The 9,029-nt window shown below is 52.0% G+C and overlaps 1 long non-coding RNA gene across 1 annotated transcript; it reads right to left on the minus strand.

The window, feature by feature from the left end:
* Positions 1-1,325: 1,325 nt before the first annotated feature.
* On the minus strand, positions 1,326-5,230 carry LOC109495299. The gene is made up of 4 exons (XR_002738944.2): positions 3,768-5,230; positions 2,801-2,958; positions 2,330-2,498; positions 1,326-1,778 (listed from the first exon to the last, which is right to left on the minus strand). It is a non-coding gene; the product is annotated as an uncharacterized LOC109495299 (long non-coding RNA).
* Positions 5,231-9,029: the final 3,799 nt, after the last annotated feature.

The following is a 9,029-nucleotide window of genomic DNA, read 5'->3' on the forward strand; positions in this document are numbered from 1 at the left end:
CCCACGCTTCCAGCCGCGCCCGGGCCAGCGAGGAAAACCCTGCACAGAGTCTAGGGTGTCACAGGTACTCACAGATGGCAGACCCCGGGGGCAGGGGGACGTGGGGAGGACACCAACACGTCTGCCACAGCCTCTGAGCTCATGAGCCGTCTCCGGGCTGCACTTCCAGGGCAGAGCAAATCGGGTGAAAGCCGAAAAGGCCGGCAGCGATCCCTCAAGCATGACTAAAAGATGCAGCGTGGGGCCTGAAAACCAGGACCCGAGTGCTCGTTGGGCACGGCTCCGGCCGGCTCGGCTGCCAGCTCAGTTATCGGTTTCGATGAGCTGCCTAATAATGGCAAGTGCCTCCAAATGGCCCTCCAGATCATTTCATTAAAAGCTGCAGCAACGTCTACAGCTGAACCCAAGTGGTGCTGGGAAGGCCATCAGGTTAATCAAAACACGAGGACAGCTCTCAATGCCTCTTAATTAACAAATTAGGTCCTGCTGCCGACTCAGCAAAAGCTAGACTGGGCCGCTGACTCTTGGGACATTTGGATTGCTCGGCCCTCGCTCTCCTCAATCTCTGACAGCCCATTGGAACTTAGGGGCGGCCGCAGTGGGGGGCGGGGGGGGGGGCATTCTCACTGTAAGCAAATCAAGAGAGTTCCAGAACCGCTGGTTTCCCACCAAAACATCTGCATCCCCTAACACCTGTTCTCCCGTCTTCCCTGTGCTGACGTGCAAGTTCCGTGGGGGACCCTCCCCACCCTAGGGTGTCCAGGACCTAGGGGCACTCCTCGCGGGGCTCAAATGGAGTGTCCCGGGACACTCCAGCCACCTGAAAGCAAGGACTTGGTCTGTTTTGTTCAGAACCGTTTCCCTAGAGCTGCAGTGCCCCTAAATAAATATTAAGTGAGGGGCGCCTGGGTGGCTCGGTGGGTTAAGCATCCAACTTTGGCTCAGGGCATGATCTCGCAGTCAGTGAGTTCGAGCCCCACCTCAGGCTCTGTGCTGACAGCTCAGAGCCCGGAGCCTGAATTGGGTTCTGTGTCTCCCTCTCTCTCTGCCCCTCCCCTGCTGGCGCTCTGTCTCTCTCTAAATAAATAAACATTAAACATTTTTTTTTAAGTAAATAACTATGAATTGAACAAAACCATGAACGAAACGAATGAGTGAATGGGTTTCAGCCCTGCCTGCAATCCTACAAGGTAACATTCTCCATATTCTTCCATGCTCTGCTTATCTTTATTGCCCCCTCCTCCGAACCCTGCACCACACACACAAATGCACATAAAACATGGAGGCTCTTTTTCCTCAAAAGAAAAAAAAAAAGGAATCATGTCACAGGTATGAATCAGCAAGTTGCTTTATTGCTGAACAATAGATAGTGTGCCTCCCAGATCAATACAGGGAGATCTACCTAATTCTTCGTAATGACCCATGATGTTCCATAATACTGAATGTGCCCGAATTGATTCTATTATTCACCTATTGGTAAAGTAATGTTTCCAATTATTGCCAGGGCAGACAACACACCAGTAAATATCTTTGCACACATATCCTAACATTCTGGCCATTTCGTTTGTACCAGGATAGATTCCTAAAGGTCAAGGGGACTGAGCGTTTGTCGTTTGAACAGACACCAGGGCTGACCTTAGTTAAGACGATGCAGAGAAAGGTGATCCTAGCCTATGGCAGCCGGGCTGTAAGGGAAGAAATCCGGTAGCTGAGCCTCTCACATGCCCACTTCCCCAGCTCTCTCCCAGCCGTGCAGGGCACACGCGATGAATTATTCCCTGGGGATGCAAAGAAAACTAGGATGTGGTCCCTGCTCTGGAAAAATCCCAGAGTCCAACAGAAGGGAGCAGAGAAGAGCCATCATGTACTGAACTCCCTCGGGGCACCAGGTTTTGTTCTAGGTGCTTCCATACACAGGACGCTTTGCTCAGTCCTCAAACAAATTCTGCCAGGCAGGAAAGAGGATTTCAATTGTCCAGCACAGGAAACTTCCTGGGGGCCAGGAAAGGGGTGTGCCTTGCCCAGGGTCAAACAGCCAGCAAGTGAGAAAGCTGGGATTTGAACTTGAGTCTGGCAAGTGAGAAAGCTGGGATTTGAACTTGAGTCTGGCTGACCCCAAAACCACCTTCCAGTGCACCACCGCACTTGACCTTGGCTGGCTTCAAATCAACCACAGGTGCCGGTCCCAAGCCTAGAGGGCCTGATGCAATGGGTCTGAGGCACGGTCCCCTTGTGGCTTGAAAGCCAAGAGGTTCCAATGTGCAGCCAAGGCTGAAAACAGCTACACGTCACCCGTGATTCTCGCCCATGGGGCATGCATCCCACTCACCTGGAGGGCTTGTCAGGGGTCAGCTGCTGGCCCCCAACTGCAGTGTCTAATGCAGGGGGCCCTGGAAGGGGCGGGGTGGGCAGGACATACACTTCTGAGCAGCTCCTACTGGTCGGGATCCTTGCTGAGAAAACCATGCTGAACACCAAGGACCTGTGATCTTTTCTCCCTGTTGTAAAATAGGGACACAAAGAATCACAGAGCAGACCATATGCAGCACGGGCCCAGCCAGCACAGGCGGCCATTAGAGGTTTTCAGATGGTCTCACCTCTCGGCTTTCTCTGAGGTTTTCAAGACCAAGAGAGTGTCATTCGTGGGTCCTCAGCACCCAAAACAGCCCAATCTGACCGTTTCCTTCCTGCCTGGTGTTTGCCATGTGTCTCCTGGGCCTGCCTGTAATCTGAAGAAAGCCCTGGCTTCCCCCCATTCCCGCCCCCCCACTAATCCCTCCATCAACACATACATACACACCAAAAGCTGTGGCCGCTGCGATTCTGAAACACTGAAACTCCAGGATGATAGACAGCCCCCTGCAACATGAGGCGTGTTCTCGTTTTATTGCATTTCTGGGGCCAGGGGGCTGCTCCTGCAGAACGCACAGCTGCCAGCCAGCTCCGGGAAGTTCATCCCTGTGGATTCCTCGGCAAAAAAAAAAAAAAAAGAAAAAAGAAAAGAAAAAAAAGCCAAGCTTCAATGGGCAGAAAAGACACTCGGAGGTCGTCTGGGCCATCCCCAGCATCTCCCACCTCCTGGCACGGCGCCGCAGACAAGGCTTCCCGGCTGCCCGGACACGCAGAGGAAAGCGGTCCTCTAGCGCCCCCTGCTGGCGGAGTGGGGAGTGGCTGAGAAGCCAGGGCAGCTTTTCCAGAATTGCAGCAACTTCCAAGGTTGTTAGCTCTCCCTGCCTTCTCTCCTAAGATGCAAATTCCCCCCGGAAGGGGCTTCTGTCTTTCCAGAACAACCTTCTGTACCGGCAACATGCCATGTTCACATTCATATCTCCAGCCAGTAGCTACATTACTATCTCTAAGAGGTAGCAAGACATTCTCATTCACCAGCCATTTGCTGGATCTACAGGGAGTCCGCTGAGAATATAAAGGAAATTGCTCACGCTTTGGAGGCTTTCACAGTCTAACCTGTGGGTCAGCAAACTACAGCCCACCGGCCAAATCTAGCCCGCTGTGTTTTTGTGCAACCACCTGTAAGTATGGTTTTTACATTTCTCGATTGTTTTAAAAATCCAAAGAGTACCCTTATCTATTATGATGAGCACTGAGAAATATATAGAATTGTTGAATCACTATATTGTACACTTGAAACTAATGTAACACTGTATGTCAACTACACTGGAATCAAAATTAAAAACGTAATTTAAAAAAAAAATCTAAAGAATATTTTGTGACACATGAAAGAAGCTCAGAGAGGTCACTCGACTTACCCAAGGCCACACAGCTACGAGGCAGCAGAGCCGGGTTCAAACGTGGAACTGTCTGACTCCGAAACTCATGTTTATTCTACAAGGCGGCTTCTGGACTCATGCACAATCTCAGCACCTTGTGCCGCTTTACAGAGGAGAAAACGTGGCTCGTAGAGCTCAGGTGACCTGTTCAAATGGCACTTGGCCAGGGAGTGGAGAGGAGGGACTTGAGCCCTGGCATGGGCCTGCAAACCCAGCGTTCCACTCTACACCGCATCTCCTGACTCTGGACTGCACTGATTCTCTGGAGCCATGAGGCATATAGCAGCACCGAGAGGAAAAGAAGTAACACATTTCACGTTTTTCTGCAGAAGTTACTCTTCTGCAAAATGAGTAGCACTCTTCTGTGCAGGGGTGTTTACAGGGTCCTCTAAGGAAAGCGCCCGGGGCTGCAGGGGCGTTGAGAATAAGGATGCTGAACAGCACAGCCAGAACACTCCCACTTTTCTGTTATACATTTGAGGAGCGACATAGGGTTTCATGTGGAAAAATCAGCCGTGCGGTCAAGGAAATAAAGCTTGCAAACGAGTGCTACGTCATCGTGGGCTGGCCCCAAGGTCCCAGGGCCCGGTGGGAGCACGTGCCACTTAACGGGCCCGGGCCGCCCCTGACCTGGCAGCTTGAACAACAGGGATTTCTCCTGTCCCGTCACAGTCCTGGAGGTTGGGAGTCCAGGAGCAAGGTGTCAGGCAGGCTGGTTTCTTCTGTGGCCTCTCTCTGTGGTGGGCACACTGCCACGTGCGTGTTTCCATGACATGAGCAGGCAAGAAGCAGAGAGAGAGGGAGACAGAGAATCTGAAGCAAGCTCCAGGATCTGAGCTGTCAGCACAGCCCCCGGACGTGGGTCTTGAACTCACGAACCCGCAAGATCAGGACCTGAGTCGCAATGCTCAACGGACTGAGCCACCCAGGTGTCCCCACATTTCCTCTTCCCGCAAGGACAACAATCATACTGAATTAGGGCCCACCCTAGTGATCTCTTGTTACTTAATCACGCCTCTGAAAACCCCACCTCCACAGACAGCCACATTGGGAGGTGCTGGGAGCTAGGACTTCTGCCTATGAATGGGGTGGGGGAGGGGGGCACAATTTAGCCCAGAACAAAGCATTAGGGCACCTGGCTCCTCTGTCCTACAGAGTCAGGGGCAGGAGGGTCTGCAAGGAAGAAGGCCCAGGGTCCACTCAGAAGGGAGGAGGTAGGGCCCAGCGTGCCCAGCATCCAGACTTGGGCGGACAGGATTTATCACTGCAGTCACCAGGGTAATTGGAAAGAAGCAGGCTGTCAGGGGCAGAGCCCGAGAACAGTATTTCAGCCATGCCCCCCCTGCCCAAGCGACCCATGCTGCATGAGTTATCACCCGGGGAGCCTCAGCCCCGACTCTGGGCCCTGCAGAGGCGAGTATGTTTCCATATGAGGGGCTTTTCAAGGTCACCTATGTGAGCAATCCACCCTGGCCCCCCGGGGGGGTGGGGTTGGGGTTGGGGGAGGCTGTGCAAGCCTTGCAGGGACTGGACCTCCAGCTTAGCCATGCTCAGCCTCCCCTGCAAGATGCAGCTACCAGGACAGCCCGCCCCACCCCCACTCCCCTCCCCGGCAATTCTGGTTGCAAGGATCTGAGTGTGGGGCTGAGAACCGCTGCACAGATAGCACTCCTCCATGACCCAGCTCCAGATCCCAGCAGAGAACTATCCCCGCCCAGAGAATATTCCAGCTTCAGATCCTGCCTCTCTGTCACTCTCTCATCACAAGCAGGAGCCACATGAAAAAGTGTCTCCAGCTGCCCTGCTGGCTTCCCATCCTAGCCCTGGACTTGGACCTGGACCCCCACCCCACCCGGCCTCTCCCTTCTCATCCCCTCCCCCCACCAAGCTACCATTTCACGGTCATCCGGCTCCCAGGCCTGGATCCTTGTGCTGCTGGATCCAAATGACCCCTCAGAGAAGACACCTCATCAGAGCCCTTTGCCCTGATGGGTCACGGAGAAGATTTGGGACGGGGATCAGGACGAGGTGGGGACTGGTATGGGTCGAAGAGGGTCCCCCACCAAAATTCAGGTCCACCTGGAACCTTAGAATGTGACCTGATTTGGAAATAGCATCTTCACAGGTGCAAGAGTTGAGATGAGACCTAAATTGAGGAGAGAGGTCTAAATCCAATGACGGGTGTCTGTATAAGATGGGAGGTCGAACAGAGTCATGGGGAGAGCTGGGGTGGGGTAGCTACAAGCCAAGACACCAGGGGCTGGGGGCACGAACGAGGAGCTGGCGGGTTGGAGCCAGAGTCCTGGGAGGGAGGACGCCCTGTGGAGACACTCTGGCCCCCAGACCGGTAGAGAATAACTTCTGGAGGTTTAAGCCACCCAATGCCTGGTCTTTTGTTCAGGCCACCCCAGGAAACGGATGCAGGGCAAAAAGGACACCCAAATGGATCTCCAACAAAGCCAGCCTCAGACTTCTAGGAGCCACGGGGTAGGTAGGCAGCTGGCCCGGAGCAACCGGCCTGCCTGGGACCAAGAGCTACCAGGGAGCCCCACAGGCACACACACAGACATACAATTCCGGGGAATCCAGGTGTCCAAATGCGGGGCGCCCCGGGACTCGGGAGCTGGGAGATTTGCACTGGGCATCCAGACGCCATTCACTTAACATCAGCGTCTCTTAATCCCTGAAGTGAGGTGTGAGCCTGGGCCGTGTCAAGTGTGGTGCGGAGGGGAGGCTCTGGGACAGGGGAGGGGAGGGGGGCAGGGGTAGGCTGGGAGGGTGGGGTCAGGATTTGATCCAGGGTTACTCTGGGACAGAGCCTTTTCCCACGTCACCGCCCCAGCCTAGCCTTAAATGCCTGGCTGTTCTGTTCCTGTCTGTGACATGTGGACGCTTGGTCCCCGGAATTTACTTTGAGGACTTTAATAAAAAGGGGATCTTCCATGAGCCCCAACCGATATCCCCAAAGTAGAAAGGCTCAGAGAAACGTGGGTTACTCTTTCTTCCCCAGCAAATTACACAGAAAAACAGCATGAAGTTCGATTCTTGAACATTCCATACACCTGTCCTGTTGGAGAAGGGTTTCAGACGGGAACACAATGACCTACACTTGCATGAGGACCACACCGAAGATGAGGAAATGCAGAAATTCCTAAACAGGCCGTGGAAACCCTGTCAATGGAAAGGCCATTAGCCCATACTGACCATGACAGAGGCGTCATCCATCAAATGCCCACGACACACAGTGAGCGCGCTGGGTCCTTCCTGCAAGTGAACGCTGACCCTCAATCCACAGCCTGGTGGGACGTGGGATGGCCCCCCGGGGCAGACAATAAGGGGGCTACCTCGTCTTTGCAGGTAGCATTGAGTTTCTGTTGGAGACAGAGGAGGATTTCAATGTATTACTAAAGTACAGTTGACATACAGTGTTGTATTAGTTTCAGGCGAAGAACATAGTGACTCCCCATTCTATACATTACTCAGGGCTCCGCTGAGTTTTAATAATATATACCTAAACTTCAAATCAGCACATATTTATTACTCACCTTTTAATAAACATCGCATTCTCCAGAAGTGAATTCGGAGAACGCCCAGCCCTCGGCGTTCCGTCAGGGGGCAATGCACATCTCCAACACCCGCGTGGCGCTCAGTGTCCCTGGGTGCGAGCAGCAGAGTCAACACGCTCAAGGAGGGCACAGTGACAGGGAGACAGAGCTGGACTTACTCCCATTCTGTCACTCTGTGTTTACAGCTTAGGACCTCGAAATGGTGGGACCTGCGCGGTGAGCTCTTTTTGCTCGGCAAGTGCGAGTTCCAATTCACATACGGAACAATTTAGTGAATTCGAGTAACATGTTTAAAACTGAACTGGACGCTTCTCTTTTAGCTGTTAATCCTTTGGTGTTTTGTTTTGTTCTGTTTTGTTTTAAAGAGAGTGAGCGAGCACGAGTGGGGCAGAAGCAGAGAGAGAGGGAAAGAGAGAATCTCAAGTAGCCTCTGCACTATCAGCACAGAGCCTGACGCAGGGCTGGAACTCACAGACCACAAGATCATGACCTGAGCTGAAGTCAGACACTCAGTCCGCTGAGTCATCCAGGCGCCCTATTAACCCTTTGTTTTAAAAGGAAAGAAGCAGGGGAGTGGCAGGGATGGGTGAAATAGGGGACAGGGATGAAGAGGTACAAGCTTCTGCTTATAAAAGAGATGAGTCACCGGGATGAAAAGTACAAGAGACAGAATGCAGCCAATAATGTTATACTAACATTCTATGGTGACAGGTGGTGACTACACTTTTCATGCTAAGCATTTCGTAATGTAGGTAAGTGTCAAATCTCTGTGCTGTCCACCTGAAACTAATATACTATTATATGTCAACTGTACTTCAATTAAAAACTTAATTTTTTAAGTGTTTCGTGATATGAAATGCAAATCAAGTGTCTGTGATTGCTACTATCACAGATCATTTTGTCCCTAATGTAACTAATGCCACTGATTTGCACACTTTGAAATGGTCGGTGTGGGAGGGCACCTGGGTGGCTTAGTTGGTTGAGTGCCTACTTCGGCTCAGGTCATGATCTCGTAGTTTGTGGGTTCAGGTCCCACGGTGGGCTCTGTGAGGATGGCTCGGAGGCTGGAGCCTGCTTCGGATTCTGTGTCTCCCTCTCTCTCTGCCCCTTCCCCTGCTCGCATTCTCTCTCCCTCCCTCAAAAATAAATAAACATTTAAAAAAACTTTTTAGGGGTGCCTGAGTGGCTCAGTTGGTTGAACGTCCAGCTTCGGCTCAGGTCATGATCTCACGGTCCATGAGTTCAAGCCCCGCATCAGGGTCTGTGCTGACAGCTTGGAGCCTGGAGCCTGCTTCAGATTCTGTGTTTCCCTCTCGCCCTCTGACCCGCCCCTGTTCATGCTCTGTCTCAAAAATAAACATTAAAAAAAAATTTTTTTAAATGGTCATCGTGGTAAATTTTATGTGATACATATTTTACCACAAATATTTAAATCAATGATGTAATATGCTCAAAACCATCAAATTATACTTTTAGTGGGTGAAGTAAATGGCATGTGAATTGTATCTGAATAACGCTGCCCCAAAAAAGAAAGTAAAAGGTGTTAAACGATCCACTCTGGGTGTACATAAGCCACATACACCACTGGGTGGTATTACTGCTATACTGTGGAAGAAGAAACAGGGGCAGCTGGGTGGTTCAGTCGATTAAGCACCCGACTCTTGGTTTCGGCTCA

This window comes from Felis catus, chromosome E3 (genome assembly GCF_018350175.1).
Source record: "Felis catus isolate Fca126 chromosome E3, F.catus_Fca126_mat1.0, whole genome shotgun sequence".
Lineage (NCBI taxonomy): Eukaryota > Metazoa > Chordata > Mammalia > Carnivora > Felidae > Felis > Felis catus.